Genomic DNA, 14833 nt, shown 5'->3' with positions numbered 1-14833 from the left:
TGGCAGGAGAGTGCATGGGGCAATTTATGCTGTGATTGGTTGCTGTGTGTGAAAAGGGGGAGTTTCCCCTTTTCCCGTCTTTTTTCCTGTGTGCGCTATAGGTTGTAAGATTTACCTCATGAAGTCCCTGTGTTCCTGACTATCTTGTCTGCTGTACACATAAATAATAAATATATTTATTTATATAAAATTACAAGCTTGCATAGATGTCTCTGACTTCATTTGGACACCCTGCTGTGCAATTCCCGGACACTTTTAGACACATAGACAGTCCTGGATACTTGTAAAAACTGAGGAACCATGCAGATTTCTCACAGTTAGAACTCAACACAAAATATATATAGAGAAAAAACGGATTAGGGGGAGATGATAGCAGTATTCTAGTATTTGAGAGGTTGCCAAGAAGAAGAGGATATCAATTTATTTTCCAAAGCATCAGAAGGCAAAACAAGAAACAATGGATAGAAACTAATGAAGGAGAGAAGCAACCTAGAACTAAGGATAAATTTCCTAACAGCGAGAACAATTAACCAGTGGAACAGCTTGCCACCAGAAGTTGTGGGTGTTTCATCACTGGAGGCTTTCAAGAAGAGACCGGACAGTCATAAAACATGAAACAAACAACAACAACAACAAAAAAGACTGGACAGTCATTTGTCTTAAATGGCGTAGATCTGAAATGAACAGTCACTTGTTTGGAATGGGATTTCCTGCTTGAGCAGTGGGCTGGACTAGAAGACCTCCAAGGTCCCTTCCAGCTCTATTCTGATTGATGGATTGAGATGCATGCTAATTTGGAAGACATTTTTGGTTTGACGTTCAATCCCACCATGCCTGTATTACGACAGGTTTTATAGAACATAAATATTCCAGTTTTCTATCACAAGTCTCTTAGTCTTATATTGAACCTACTAAGGCGCTGAACACATTCCCTTCAGTCAGGCCAACCAACATGAAATGAGTCATCCAGAATAGAAGCTGGAAGGGCCCTTGGAGGTCTTCTAGTCCAGCCCCCTGCTCAAGCAGGAGCCCCTACACTATTTCAGACAAGTGACTGTCTACTCTCTCCTCCAGTGATGAAGCCTTCAGTGATGAAGCCTCCACATGGAAGCTTCTCCTCCATTCCAGGTTGCTCCTCTCTTCATTAGTTTCTGTCCATTTTTTCTTCCCTTCCGTTCTGATGCTTTGGAGAATAAGTTGACCCCTTCCTCTTCTCTGTGGCAGCTCCTCAAATATTGGAATACTGCTATCATGTCTGCCCCTAGTCCTTATTTTCTTAAGACTAACCCCAAACTTGCAGCCGTTCTTCCTCTGTTTTGGTCTCCAGGCCTTTGATCATCTTAGTTGCCCTTCTCTGAACTTTTTTTTCCAAACTCTTTTATATAAAAGAAATTTTATATAGGAGATTTCCTTTTTTTTTTTTTTTCATTGCTTTGCCAGGCTGCTGTATAAAAACTTACACAGCAACACGGCGAAGCCAAGACATGAACTCAAGACCTCCGGAGTAACTGTGCCCTACCTGTTTGCTACAAGCCAGAATCTCATCTTCAACAGTTTTCATGGGGTTGTGGGAAGGGTAATGCAACACATCACATTCATGGCTGTCATCTGTATTCTGCAGAGCACGTTTGGAAGGATCTGCAGCTGTTAAACCACATGAATAAAACATGTTGCAATATCTAATTATTGTGGAGCTGTCCCCACTTTTCTTGGCACCTCCATGACTGCCGGAGGTGAGCGAAAGAGGGGGAGAAATACTTCAGGGTTTCCCTGGGCTGTGCTCCCAGCTTCAAGTAGTCTGTAGCTCTTGTGGTAATTGCTTCGCCCCTCTTTCTGATGGCTGCAATGATTTCTTCAGGACCTTCTGTGCTGCAGGATAGGTTTCTAATAAGCTTAGAGATACCGGCTTGCCGTCCTTGGCTGCTGCTCCAGTTTTCGAATGGTCAGCCTTCTCATAATTTACACCTTGGTTTTCAGGTGGTTTTAGACTCCTTGCAAGCAAAGAAGGGAAAGCTAAAACCCCAGGGGCATTTTGATTCAGAAAATACTCTATTTAAAAGGCCGTTGCAGAGTTTGGAAATATTAGAGCTTAAATCATCTAGGGTGAAAACAGCCAACGTATTGTATACTGTATCAAGACCTATTCAGTAATAATGTCCTTAATTTTAGTTTACCTTTCTCCTTTCTTCCAGCTGGGAATTCAATTATGCAAAGAGTTTTCCAGATAAAGTCTCTCCTTCCTTCCTTCCTTCCTTCCTTCCTTCCTTCCTTCCTTCCTTCCTTCCTTCCTTCCTTCCTTCCTTCCTCCCTTCCTTCTCATGAAATGTTTCTGTTCCACTTATTTGATCTTCATTCTGTGTGTGAAAGCTGAAGATTTACCCCGATTAGATTCTAGATCAGAGGACTCTGCCTGCTGTCAGGCAGCAGATTACCTGACTGCTGTAGAACTTCAGGCTTTCTTTCTTTCTTTCTTTCTTTCTTTCTTTCTTTCTTTCTTTCTTTCTTTCTTTCTTTCTTTCTTTCTTTCTTTCTTTCTTTCTTTCTCTCTCTCTCTCCTTCCTTCCCTTCCTTTTCTTTCTTTCTTTCTTTCTTTCTTTCTTTCTTTCTTTCTTTCTTTCTTACTTTCTTTTATTCTTTTTCTTTCTCTTTCTTTTGTTCTCTCTCTCTCCTTCCTTCCCTTCCTCTTCTTCTTTTCTTTCTTTCTTTCTTTCTTTCTTTCTTTCTTTCTTTCTTTCTTTCTTTCTTTCTTTCTTTCCTTCTTTCCTTCCTTCTTTCCTTTCTTTCTTTCTTTCTTTCTTTCTTTCTTTCTTTCTTTCCTTCCTTCTTTCCTTCCTTCCTTCCTTCTCTTCCTCTTTCTTTCTTTCTTTCTTTCTTTCTTTCTTTCTTTCTTTCTTTCTTTCTTTCTTTCTTCTTCTTCCTCCTCCCTCCCTCCCTCCCTCCCTTCCTTCCTTCCTTCCTTCCTTCCTTCCTTCACTTCTCCTTCCTTCCTTCCTTCCTTCCTTCCTTCCTTCCTTCCTTCCTTCCTTCCTTCCTTCCTTCCTTCCTTCTTTCTTTCTTCTTTCTTTCTTTCTTTCTTTCTTTCTTTCTTTCTTTCTTTCTTTCTTTCTTTCTTTCTTTCTTTCTTTCTTTCTTCTACCTTCATTATCTGAATCTATTCCTGACTCTGAGTCTGAAGACTTCAGAAAAAGGGTTTATGATACCATACTATGTAGCAATGCCTTAAAAAGAAATAGATATTTCTATAAAGATGTGACAGTTAACTTTAACTTACACGTACATTATCAGGCATCAATCTTGCATGGGCAATTATTTTGTACATAATTCCCTAATTCAGCAATGAATGTTCCGGTTTTCCACTAATGCATGCATCATAATTAAATGCTCTTCTCTGGGTTGTTTTCCATTCACCTCCCAATTGTTAAGCATACGAAGAAATCAATACTCTCTCCGTGTGTCATCATTTCAAATTGATCCATGTTCCTCTTTGTGAAAGAATTAGAAATGCAGATTTGCTCAGATGCTCATGGAATGCCAGATGGCTCCATCCATCTATCCTTAGGGTTGTTTCTTCCTATATTACACATGTCTCAGCTGAACTTTAATCTATTTCCATGATTTTTAGAGCTTTGCACTCATCCGAGATCACACTGTGATCAATTAAAACGATAGGAAACATGTGGTGGGGGCTGAATCTTTCGAGCATTATTCTTAAGTGGAACTTCATTAAGATGATGCCTTATGCTTCTGTTTTCACCTCATTTTGCTCTAAAAATGTTCAGTTATTATATGGAGCAATTTGGGTTCCCTATAATAAAATCCTTCTTATGTCAAAATTGAAATGTTAGGTGACATCAGCCTTACTTCCCTCCCTCCCCCTTCTTCCTTCCTTCCTTCCTTCCTTCCTTCCTTCCTTCCTTCCTTCCTTCCTTCCTTCCTTCCTTCCTTCCTTCCTTCCTTCCTTTTTCCAGCATAGTGAGTAAAGGATCTGCCTCCTGTCTTGGGAAGTCTGGCCATGAAGAAGAATATACTGAAAAAAGATTTCAAGTGTCTGAAATCAATTCCATCTCTCTTCTCCAAAAAATAATTAATCTAACTAGACTCAACTCGGAAATTACACTTTGGTGTAAGTCCTACCTCAAATTTGTTAAGTTCTAATTCAAAACATCTCCCTGTTTGCATGACTTCTGTAGATTCCACATCACTTAAGGCAAATCAGGCAAACTTGAGAGATTTGATAACAGAATAACAGAGTTGGAAGAGACTTTGATGATCAATCTAGTCTAACCTTCTTCTCAAACAGAGGATCCTTCACTATGTCAGATCCTACACCATTTCAGACAAATGATTGTCCAGTCTCTTCTTAGAAACCTTCAAAACACTCACAATTTCTGAAGGCAAGTTGTTCAACAGTTCTCACTGTCAGGAATTTTTTTCCCCTTATTTCTAGGTGGGTTCTCTCCTTGATTAGTTTCCATCCATTATGTGTCTTGCCTTCAGGTGCTTTGGAGAATAGCTTGACCCACTCTTCTTTATGACAACCCCTGAGATATTGGAAGACTGCTATCACATGACCCTTAGTCCTTCCCTTCTTTAAATTAGACATACCCAGTTCCTGCAACTGTTCTTCGTATGTTCTGGCCTCTAGGCCCCCAATCATTTTTGTTGCTCTTCTCTGCACTCTTTCTTGAGTCTTTTCTACATCATGGTGACCAAAACTGGATGCATCATGGATGCATCAAAACTGGATACATCATGGTGACCAAAACTGGATGCAACATTTCAAGTGTGGTCTTACCAAGGCATTAGAAATTGATCTGCCTGACATGAAAATCCCCAGCCAAAAATTATGGGCATAATTGAACTACGTGTTTATAAAGGCCTGCTTCACATGTTATTGAACAGTCCATTACATTCTGCTTTCTATTAGCCAAGAATGTACTGTTGCTCATCTATATTTCTCATCTAGGAGTAGTCGGCGTGCACTGTCTGCATACCTGAGTAGACAGCATTCTGAATCGCAGCTTTGATTCCCAAGATACATTTCTTTGCTAGTGTGACTTAGTTACATGTCCACAGTTCTCTCCCTGTCTTGTTCATGAAGGCTGGTCTATATTTCAGTAAAGAAAATTGGAATTCAGCTATAGGCAGAAGCAAAGAAATAGCCCATGAAGGATTATAATAATTTACATGAAACCAGCAGCATTGCAATGTTCTGTAACTGGGAGTTAAGATTAGCTAATAGGGCTGTGCGATTCATTCAATGAATGCTGCCAAAGAAGCTGTTTTGCCACATAATTTGGTTGAAATGTCTAGTGAATAATCATGGCCTTCATCTACATTTTAGGTTTGAACAGTATAAATATGCTTGGGTTGGAAATTCAGCTTCCTTAAACATTAGTGATTTTATTTATTTATTTGTTTGTTTATTTATTTTGTCAAGTGATTATAAGATAACAGGTATAAGTATAAACATAGTTATGAATACATGATATGGATACATATAAGCAAAATAAAAAGAAACAACAGGACAGGGACAGTAGGCACACTGGTGCGCTTATGCACACCCCTTACAGACCTCTTAGGAAAGGGGTGAGGTCAATAGTAGACAGTCTAAGGTTAAAGTTTTTGGGGTTTGGGGAAGAAACCACAGAGTCAGGTAGAGTATTCCAGACATTGACCACTCCGGTGCTGAAATCGTATTTCCTGCAATCAAGTTTGGTGAGATTGACCTTGAGTTTGTATCTATTGTTTGTTCTTGTGCTGTTATGGTTGAAGCTGAAGTATTCATTGACAGGTAGGACATTGGAATGTATGATTTTATGCACTATACTAAGAGCGGACTGAAGGCGGCGTAGTTCTAGGTTTTCTAGGTCTAGAATTTCAAATCTGGTGGCATAAGGTATTCTATAACAAGTAAAGGAGTGGAGAACTCTTCTTGTGAAATATTTCTGGACTTTCTCAACTGTATTAATATCAGATACGTAATGCAGGTTCTAGACTAATGAGATGTATTCAAGTATTGGCCTAGCAAATGTTTTGTATGCTCTAGTTAGTAGTGTGATGTTAAGAAGTCCGATGTCTGGAGACACACATAATTCTGCATCCTTGTCCTACACATTCCTTGAAATAATAAAGGAAGAAACTGTATGCAGTAAAGGAGCTAATACAATAGGTTAGAACAGGCAGGAAAAAAATGAGCTTTTTTTCCTCTGGCTAAACATATTAGTTCCTATGACTGAACCCATCCTCTGTGTCTTATATTAAAATAAACACATTGGGCTTCCTGATGGGAGGGTTTGTGATGTTTGATATGGACATGCCTTTCTGAAATCTTTACATAAAAGCCATTGATCAGGAGCACTTCAATCAAATTAAAGCTTTCAGCTCAGGGTAGTTAACAACTGACACAACAAAAGAAATATCTGACAGCTGTCATGATGCCACCTGAGGAATGAAGAAGATTCCTCTGTACCCTTGGCTTTGAAGTTCCTCTGAACTTCTAACTCCATGATACATGAATAACACCGGTTGTTAAAAGATTTATGCTCTTATATGTGCTTTTTTTGCTGTTAGGTCTTTATTTACGAATTCTTTCTTCTCTCTCTCCCTCACTCACTTCCTCACTCTATTTCTAAGACCCGGTAAAGAAAATTAAAAGGATAAGATGAATTCAAGAATCTGGAACAGGCAGATGTTGTTTCCTAATAATATTGAAGATATCATCACAGGATGTAAGGTGTTCCAAATAAAACTGTTTTTTGCAATTGACCGACTGTCATTTTGTCAATGCCAATAATGTTCAAGTGGTGCTCCAGTTTTTTTGCACCCAAGGCATCTTATTGGTGCAACCTTTGCTTTCTATTGCAACCGTCATTCTACTTCTGTTTGCGGATATATGAATTTGTTATCTTCTCTTGTTCTTTCTCTTCTCTTCTGCTGTCTTCAGATATTGCAACATCCACTACCCAGATTTGTTTTTTTTTTGTCTTAACATTTGTTAAGTCTGGGACGTTGTGTGGCGAGCACTTGTCTGTTTTAATTCTAAAGCTCAGAGCACTTCAGCTTCTTTGTGTTCTGTTCCTTGGTCTATTTGGTTGTCCCACCAGTTCTTGCTTGCAGGAGAATGGCATTTCTTGCAAATATTCCAATGTATCATTGCTACGTTGTCATGTCATTGTTTGTAGTTAATCTGTGCAATCTTCTCACAGCTGGTAATTAAGAGGTTCATGTTTCTTCAATTTCTTTGTTCGGTGTTACTACCTTCTATCTATCTAGCTTTATATGCATTTGTTCTTAAGGCTTGGTCTTCTGCAGCCATTTTTTTTTTTTTTTGGTCTTCTCATGTGTCTCTTTTCTGGTATTCATTGTCAGCTTAAAGATTGCATGTAGTGATCCTCTTCATCTAGATTCTTCATGTTATTTCCATAGAGCATGTTGATTTATTATTATTGCTATCATTAACTCCTGCTCTCTGTACCACTGCAGTTGCCTTGGCAGCACTATGGAGATAACTTGTCGTTCTTTCCTTCTGGAATATTTGTAAACCAAAATTATGTTTCCTGGAATTATTGTTCAAAAAATAGTATTTCCAATGGAAGAAGTTCATGGTTTTATTATTTGATTTTACACGTATCTTCCCTCTAGTTTTAGTAACCCTTGGTAAGGTCATACTTAGAATGTTACATCCAGTTTTGGTCAACATGATATAAAAAAAATAATGTTGCGACTCTAGAAAGAGTGCAGAGAAGAGCAACAATTAGGGAACTGGAAGCTAAAACATATGAAGAATGGTTGCAGAAATTCATTCATACATTGCCACCATCATATTTTAATGACCCCGTAATCCCTTGTGGGGTGGAGTCTGGGCAATTGAACGGAGGTAGCAGAATGTTTAATGGCTGACTGCCCTTCCTGTCACCAATGCAGAGTTTTGTTCAGCAGGTACATTCTCCTTGTGCCCAGAGAGAGAAATACCTGCCTCTACCTAGGATCAAACTCACAGCCGCCTGATTGTAAGGCGAGAGCCCCACGTCTAGGCCACCGCACTATTCCAGTTGCAGATATTCATTATAGACATGGTAGCAGTCTTACAGTATCTAAGGGACTGCCCCAAAGAAGTGGAGGAGTCAGCCTATTCTCCAAAAGATCTGAAACCGGGACAAGAAACAATGGATGGAAACTAACCAGGGAGAGAAGCAATCTGAAGCTAAGGAGAAAACTCACACCAATGAGAACAATTAATCAGGGAACAACTTGCCTCAAGAAGTGGTGGGTGCTCCAACACTAGAGATTTTAAAGAAGATTTTGGATAACCATTTGGCTGAAATGGTGTAGGAGGAGGGTCAAACAAAAGGTTGGACTAGAAGACCTCCAAGATCCCTCTCAACTTTGTTATTCTCTCAGTTGGAGATCACTTTTCATTTTATCTTCATAACACAATCCCTGTGAAATGGGTTGGGTGAAGCTACCAGCGAAATTCCCAGGTTGATGGTGGACTTGGTATCCTGGCCAGATGAGATTCCTTACTCAGAATACCACAGTTCCAGTTCTGATGTACTTCTGTTGAGTGACAAACTGCCTGTCTAGAATTGCTGCTCAGCTACTGAAGCGGGCGAGAAATAATCATGCTTTATTGGTTTGTCGATTCCAAGTATGCTTTTGCAACGTGCTGGGAGGGATGAGATTAGCCTTCAGACAGAAGAAAACTTCTCATATTAAATGAGAGGAAAAGAGGATTTAATACGTTCAGATCTAAAGGAAATGGTTTCTCAAATTATAAAAAAATCAGAAACTGCATTTCACACTTTGTTGTCTCATATCTGATGGGGACCCTTTATTAAGTTTTGCACCTGTAAGTATACATGTCTACAGTCATTTTCACTTTGATGTCCCAATCTTATCTTCAGGCACAATCCAATTTGTAAATCCTTAAGTAGATACAAAGGTGAGAATAAGTGGAGGATTAGAACAAAGCAGACACGAAATGAGTACTATGGAAAAGAACCTTTTCTCTCTGGTTAAGAAGAAGGTAGAACTGTGAAAGGAATGGAAGGGGGAATTGATGAAACAGTTTTCATCCTCTACCTAAGGACATCTGGATTGTGACCTGAAGATAAAACACTAATTTCAAAGATGGGATAAAACAATGGGAAAAGGGCAAAACCTTGAGATATTTTGGATAAGAGATTTCCATACAGTTTAGGTGTGGATCATAGACTGTGCAATCTTTCTTCTTCTTCTTCTTCTTCTTCTTCTTCTTCTTCTTCTTCTTCTTCTTCTTCTTCTTCTTCTTCTTCTTCTTCTTCTTCTTCTTCTTCTTCTTCTTCTTCTTCTTCTTCTTCTTCTTCTTCTTCTTCTCCTCCTCCTCCTCCTCCTCCTCCTCCTCCTCCTCCTCCTCTTCTTCTCCTCCTCCCTCCTCCTCCTCCTCCTCTTCCTCCTCCTCTTCCTCTTCCTCTTCTTCTTCTTCTTCTTCTTCTTCTTCTTCTTCTTCTTCTTCTTCTTCTTCTTCTCCTCCTCCTCCTCCTCCTCCTCCTCCTCCTCCTCGTCTCCCATCAAATAATAATAACAATCATTATATAAATAGCAGCAGCAGAGACATAGTTCTGGGTTCAACTCCTATACGTAAGTAGAGAGGGAGGGATTAGCAATAGCAATAGCACTTAGACTTATATATCACTTCACAGTGATTTACAGCCCTCTCTAAGCGGTTTACAGAGTCAGCCTATTGTCCCCAACAATCTGACTCCTCATTTTACCCACCTCAGAAGGATGGAAGATTGAGTCAACCTTGAGCCTGGTGGGATTCGATCTGTCAAATTGCAGGCAGGTGGCTGTCAACAGAAGTAGTTTTCAGCACTGCACTCTAACCACTGTGCCACTGAGGCTCCTTTGATTGAAGGAAGGGAGGCAGGGAGGCAGGAGAGAACGAGGGAAGGAAGGGAGGGAGGGAGGGAGGGAGGGAGGGAGGGAGGGAGGGAGGGAGGAAGGAAGGAAGGAAGGAAGGAAGGAAGGAAGGAAGGAAGGAAGGAAGAAAGAAAAGATCTATTTATCAGACTCATTATCATAACAAGCTGTTAACCATAGGCTACAATATTAAAAATAGATCAAGGAAGTGTCCTTAATACAATTATCTACATATCTGCACCTATTGAAAAGAAGATTTGGGATTTCTTTTCACCCATGGAAAAGAAAGACTTTGGTGATCGGATGGCTTCTTCCTGAGTTGTGCTGGAACTCAAGAGCAGCTACAGTTCATTTCACCTTTGAAAAGGCCTTCAGAGGTCTAAGCCAAGTTGAGATAAGTCAGGCTAGCATTTCTGTGGCCTCCCAGATGTGTCCGTAATCCTTAACCCCCTCCAAAATAAAACTCTCTGGGCCCTGAGTTGTGATGGCTGCTGTGTTATTGTAAAAGTAATATGCCTCAGAGATTAACAATTGCAAGCCGTGCTGGTATAATTTTCAAGAAACTGCATTCACCTTTAAAACCACCAGTGGTTGTGCTCAGTTTTACATTTCAGCCTGGTTAGAAAGCAATTGTCCACTTGATTGATCTTGAAAAGGCTAATCTAGGACAGGCTTGGTTGGAAGGACAGTACAGGCAGTTCTCAACTCACAACAGTTCATATAGTAACCATTCAAAGTTGCAATGGCACTGAAAAAAAGTGACTTTTTCACACTTACGGCTGTTTACAGTATTCCCATGGTCAAATGATCCAAATTCAGACACTTAGCAACTGACTCCTAGTTATGATAGTTGCAGGGTCACGTGGTCAACTTTTGTAACCTTCTCACAAGTCAAGTCAACGGGGAAGCCAGATTCACTTGACAACCATGTTCCTAACCGAGCAATTGCAGTGATCCAGGTAACAACAGTGGCAAAAAATGGGGCAAAACTCACTTTACAAATGTTTCATTTAACAACATAAAGCTTGGACTCAGTTGTGGTGGACTACCTGCAGTCATGCTATTCTAATAGTTGGTCAACCATCCTAGAACCAAACAATGTGAATGTCAGCATTCCAACTAACCAACTCTAAACCAATAAATTCCGAGACAAACAATTCCTCAAAGTTCCATTTTATTCGAGTTGTCTTATTGGCTGGCACATCTGGGAAAACCCAAATCTGAGAGTTCTGGGTTTTCCATTCCCAAAAGAGAAATGAAAGATCCATCCCCGGCACCCATCAGTTCATCACGTGGCCCAATCAAATCTTCATTCTAACTGGAGTTATCCTCCCAGTCATTCCCTTCCAGGTGCAGGGCAACACACCCTTGACTCTCTGAGAAAGAATGCCGTTGTGTCTTAATCTTCTACCCCACTATGTAACCCCCCCTCCCAAATTCTCAGGCGCTGAATGTGGCAGCCTTGAAGCTTCCAAGTAAAAAAAAAAATGGCTCCCAAGGCTGACCGTGAAGATCTTTCAGAATTGTTGCAGGAAAAGTCCATAAATGACAGGACCAGGATTATGCGAAGTTCATCAACTTTTCGATCACTTCCATATTAATAAATGATATTATCTCCAAAGGGCTATTAAGCTGGTGCAACTGTACTAATGATGGTTCAGATCCCATCATCCTTTTCTTCAGGCAACATACAACTGACCAAGCTTTCTGACTTCCTGGCGATTCCACAAAGATAGCCTCAGCCAGCTTTTTGGAGATGTTATATTGGATTTATTATTATTTGACTTTTACTGCCAGTGAGGGAGAAAGTTTATGGAGCTTTCTGCTTCTGGCAGTAGAATAGTTTTGCTGCCCTTGAGAACAATGTACAATGCTTGTGATTTTGTGTACGAGTTTGAGGGCAGATGCCGGCTGTTACTTTCTTCAGGCAACTGTGTGTCTTAAAACTCACTTGCAACCACCGTTAAAGGTAGAGAGTGCATTTTGCATTCCAAAGTGGCCCTTCTCCCAATTTTGCATTCCATTTTGTGAATGTTGATGGAACTGACATTCACAGACAGGCACCTCTTAATGAAAAGATGGAAATGCATCACATTAGGGAGAAAGGTTTGAAAAATATGCAGATTCAAGCTGGAAGTGGAAATAGGACAGAGTTTGGATTCAAAATATGAGAAGATGAGGAAAACCAAGATAGAAATGTTGAGCTACAATGATAGGAATGAGCAAAAAAAGGCCCACACACTGCATTTTATTATTTATGCTATAGTATTATACTGGATGGACTCAGTAATTCAATAATTGTATGTTTGATATAGTATGTGTATGTGCATATACCTCTTCCATTTCTATTTTTATTTCTATCACCTCAAAAGGGTCTACTCTCAACTTATTTATTTTACCCATATAACTGAATATATATTAAGGAGACCTTCATTAGAAAAAAAAAAGATGAGTGTAGTTTTAAAACTGGTGGAAGAAATATTAATAATCTGCACTATGGTGATGACACTACCTTAATAGCAAAAAATGCAAAGGATCTACAGGTTCTAGTAATAAATGTTAAGCAACACAAGGAAAAGTGGGACTAAAATTAAAGCGAAGAAGATCAAATAATGACAACAGGTCCAACAACTAATCTTAGAAGTGGCAATGAAGATATCAAAGCAATGAACACCTTCTCTTTTTTAAGGATCAGCCATTAATCCTAAAGTAAAAAAAGCAGTTTTAAAAAATACAACGTAAGAGTAGAACTTGGTAGAGCAGCCATGGAGCCCTTAGATAACGTATTCAAAATCTGTCATGTTTTTATGCCTACAAAGATCAGAGTTGTGTAAGCCAAGGTATTCCTCAAGACACTCTGTGGAAGTGAAAATTAAACTTTGAAGAAGTTGGATAAGGAAGAGAATGGATATCTCTGGACTTTGGTGCTGGAGAAGATTTTTGATAGCCAAGAAAGCAAACAAATGGCTCATCAGTCAAATCAGTTGAGTTCACTCAAGGCACCAATGTCCAGGTTGAAATTATCCTACTTCAAACACATTATGTAAAGAACCAAGTCCTAGAGAAGGCGCTAATGTTGGGAAAGATGGAAAGAAAGAGATGAAGACAATGACCAGATGGCAGTGAATGCAATATTTGTAGATCTGAAAGACCAGGTGAGGGAGAAATTTGTAATGGAGAAAATTTATCTTGAGGTTCCCAGGAGTGAAAAAATGACTCGATACTAAATAATCAATTGATTGTTAAAATCAATGGGATTTTTCATAACCTTGAAAAAAGCCACTTAACTACTTTAGATGCTTTAGTTTAAATGCTTTAGTTACACAGTTTTATAGAACATAGACAAAAGGCCTTCTATTTATTGTAATAGATGGAGTTACATTAAGGAGTCTTTATTGAAAATACACTCCAGATAAGATCTTTCTGTAATCTTAATCAAGCATCCATTCAGCCATGTCTCATTCTGCGTTGTGTTCTTCATGTTCCTTTAGATATATTTTCTCCCAAGTGCTTTGTAAAGTGATCCTTTTGCCAACATTTAGCATTATAATGCTATTAACAATCTTCAGGAACTGCAAAACTAATGTATTAAAGGATCTAAGTGCATCCTAACTGATGCAACAAACGTTGGTATCTCACACCACAACAAAAATGTGTCTGCAGAAAAGATGAAGCACAGGGGACTGAGATTTTCTATTATTACATCTCCAGTGTTAAAGCAGAATACATGTGAGTGATAACCAACAGACAGAGATTTTTTTAAAAAAAGAACTAGGGCTTAACTAATGTTGCATATCACCACGTAATTGTGATAGAAGAACAGTCTTGAACCATGTTGCTAGTTTTTGCAAGCGATTAACCTGATACCATTGACAAGTTTACAACTAGGCTAGGAATGCAATTGCCTCCTCAGCAGAAAATATTCTTTCTTTCTTTCTTTCTTTCTTTCTTTCTTTCTTTCTTTCTTTCTTTCTTTCTTTCTTTCTTTCTTTCTTTCTTTCTTTCTTTCTTTCTTTCTTTCTCTCTGTCTCCTTCCTTCCTTCTTTTTTTATATTTCAGTTTTCAGTTTCAATGGTTACAGAAATAGGAGGCGAAAGGAAAGAATGAAAATGCATTTGATTTACAATAAAAGTTGCTACACCTTGCAGAATTCTTGGGCGACAGATTTTTGCAATAGGAATAGCAATAGCACCTAGGTTTATATACTGCCCCAGAACATTCTCTGAGTAGTTTACTAATGTCAGAATCTTGCCCTCAACAAACTGGGTCCTCATTTTACTGACCTCAGAAGGATGAAAGACGGAATAAACCTTGAGGCAGTCTGCAATACTGCATTCTAGACACTAGGATACACAGAAGTTGTTTTGCAGAATAGCTGTTAGAATATCCAATCCAGAGACCAACACTTGTTCAATTTTACAACATAATAGACTGAAAACATATGTGCATCGTGTGGGCTGTTTATAGGGTACAATAAGCAATCAAATCATACTAGGAAACAATCAATAAAAATCACTAAGATGCAAACAAAAAGGTTACAGTCATACAGTCATAAGTAGGAGGAGATGGGTGAAAGGAACGATGGGAGGATTAATAGTAATAGTAATGGGGACTTAGTAAATAGTTGGACAGTGTTGAGGGAATTATTTGTTTAGCAGAGTGATGGAGTTCGGGGAAAAAACTGTCCTTGTGTCTAGTTGTTCTGGTGCTCTATAGCATCATTTTGAGGGAAGGAGTTGAAACAGTTTATGTCCGGGATGTGAAGGGTCTGAAGATATTTTCACAGCCCTCGTTTTCATTCATGCAGTATACAGGTCCTCAAATGAAGGCAGGTTGGTAGTAATTGTTTTTTCCTGCAGTCCTAATTATCCTCTGAAGTCTGTGTCTGTCCTGTTGGGTTGCAGAACCAAACCAGGCAGTTATAGAGGTG

The sequence above is a fragment of the Pseudonaja textilis genome, chromosome 8 (genome assembly GCF_049901715.1).
Source record: "Pseudonaja textilis isolate UNSWEBS1 chromosome 8, rPseTex1.2, whole genome shotgun sequence".
In the NCBI taxonomy this organism is placed as follows: Eukaryota; Metazoa; Chordata; class Lepidosauria; order Squamata; family Elapidae; genus Pseudonaja; species Pseudonaja textilis.
Note: the sequence above shows the minus strand (reverse complement) of the source record.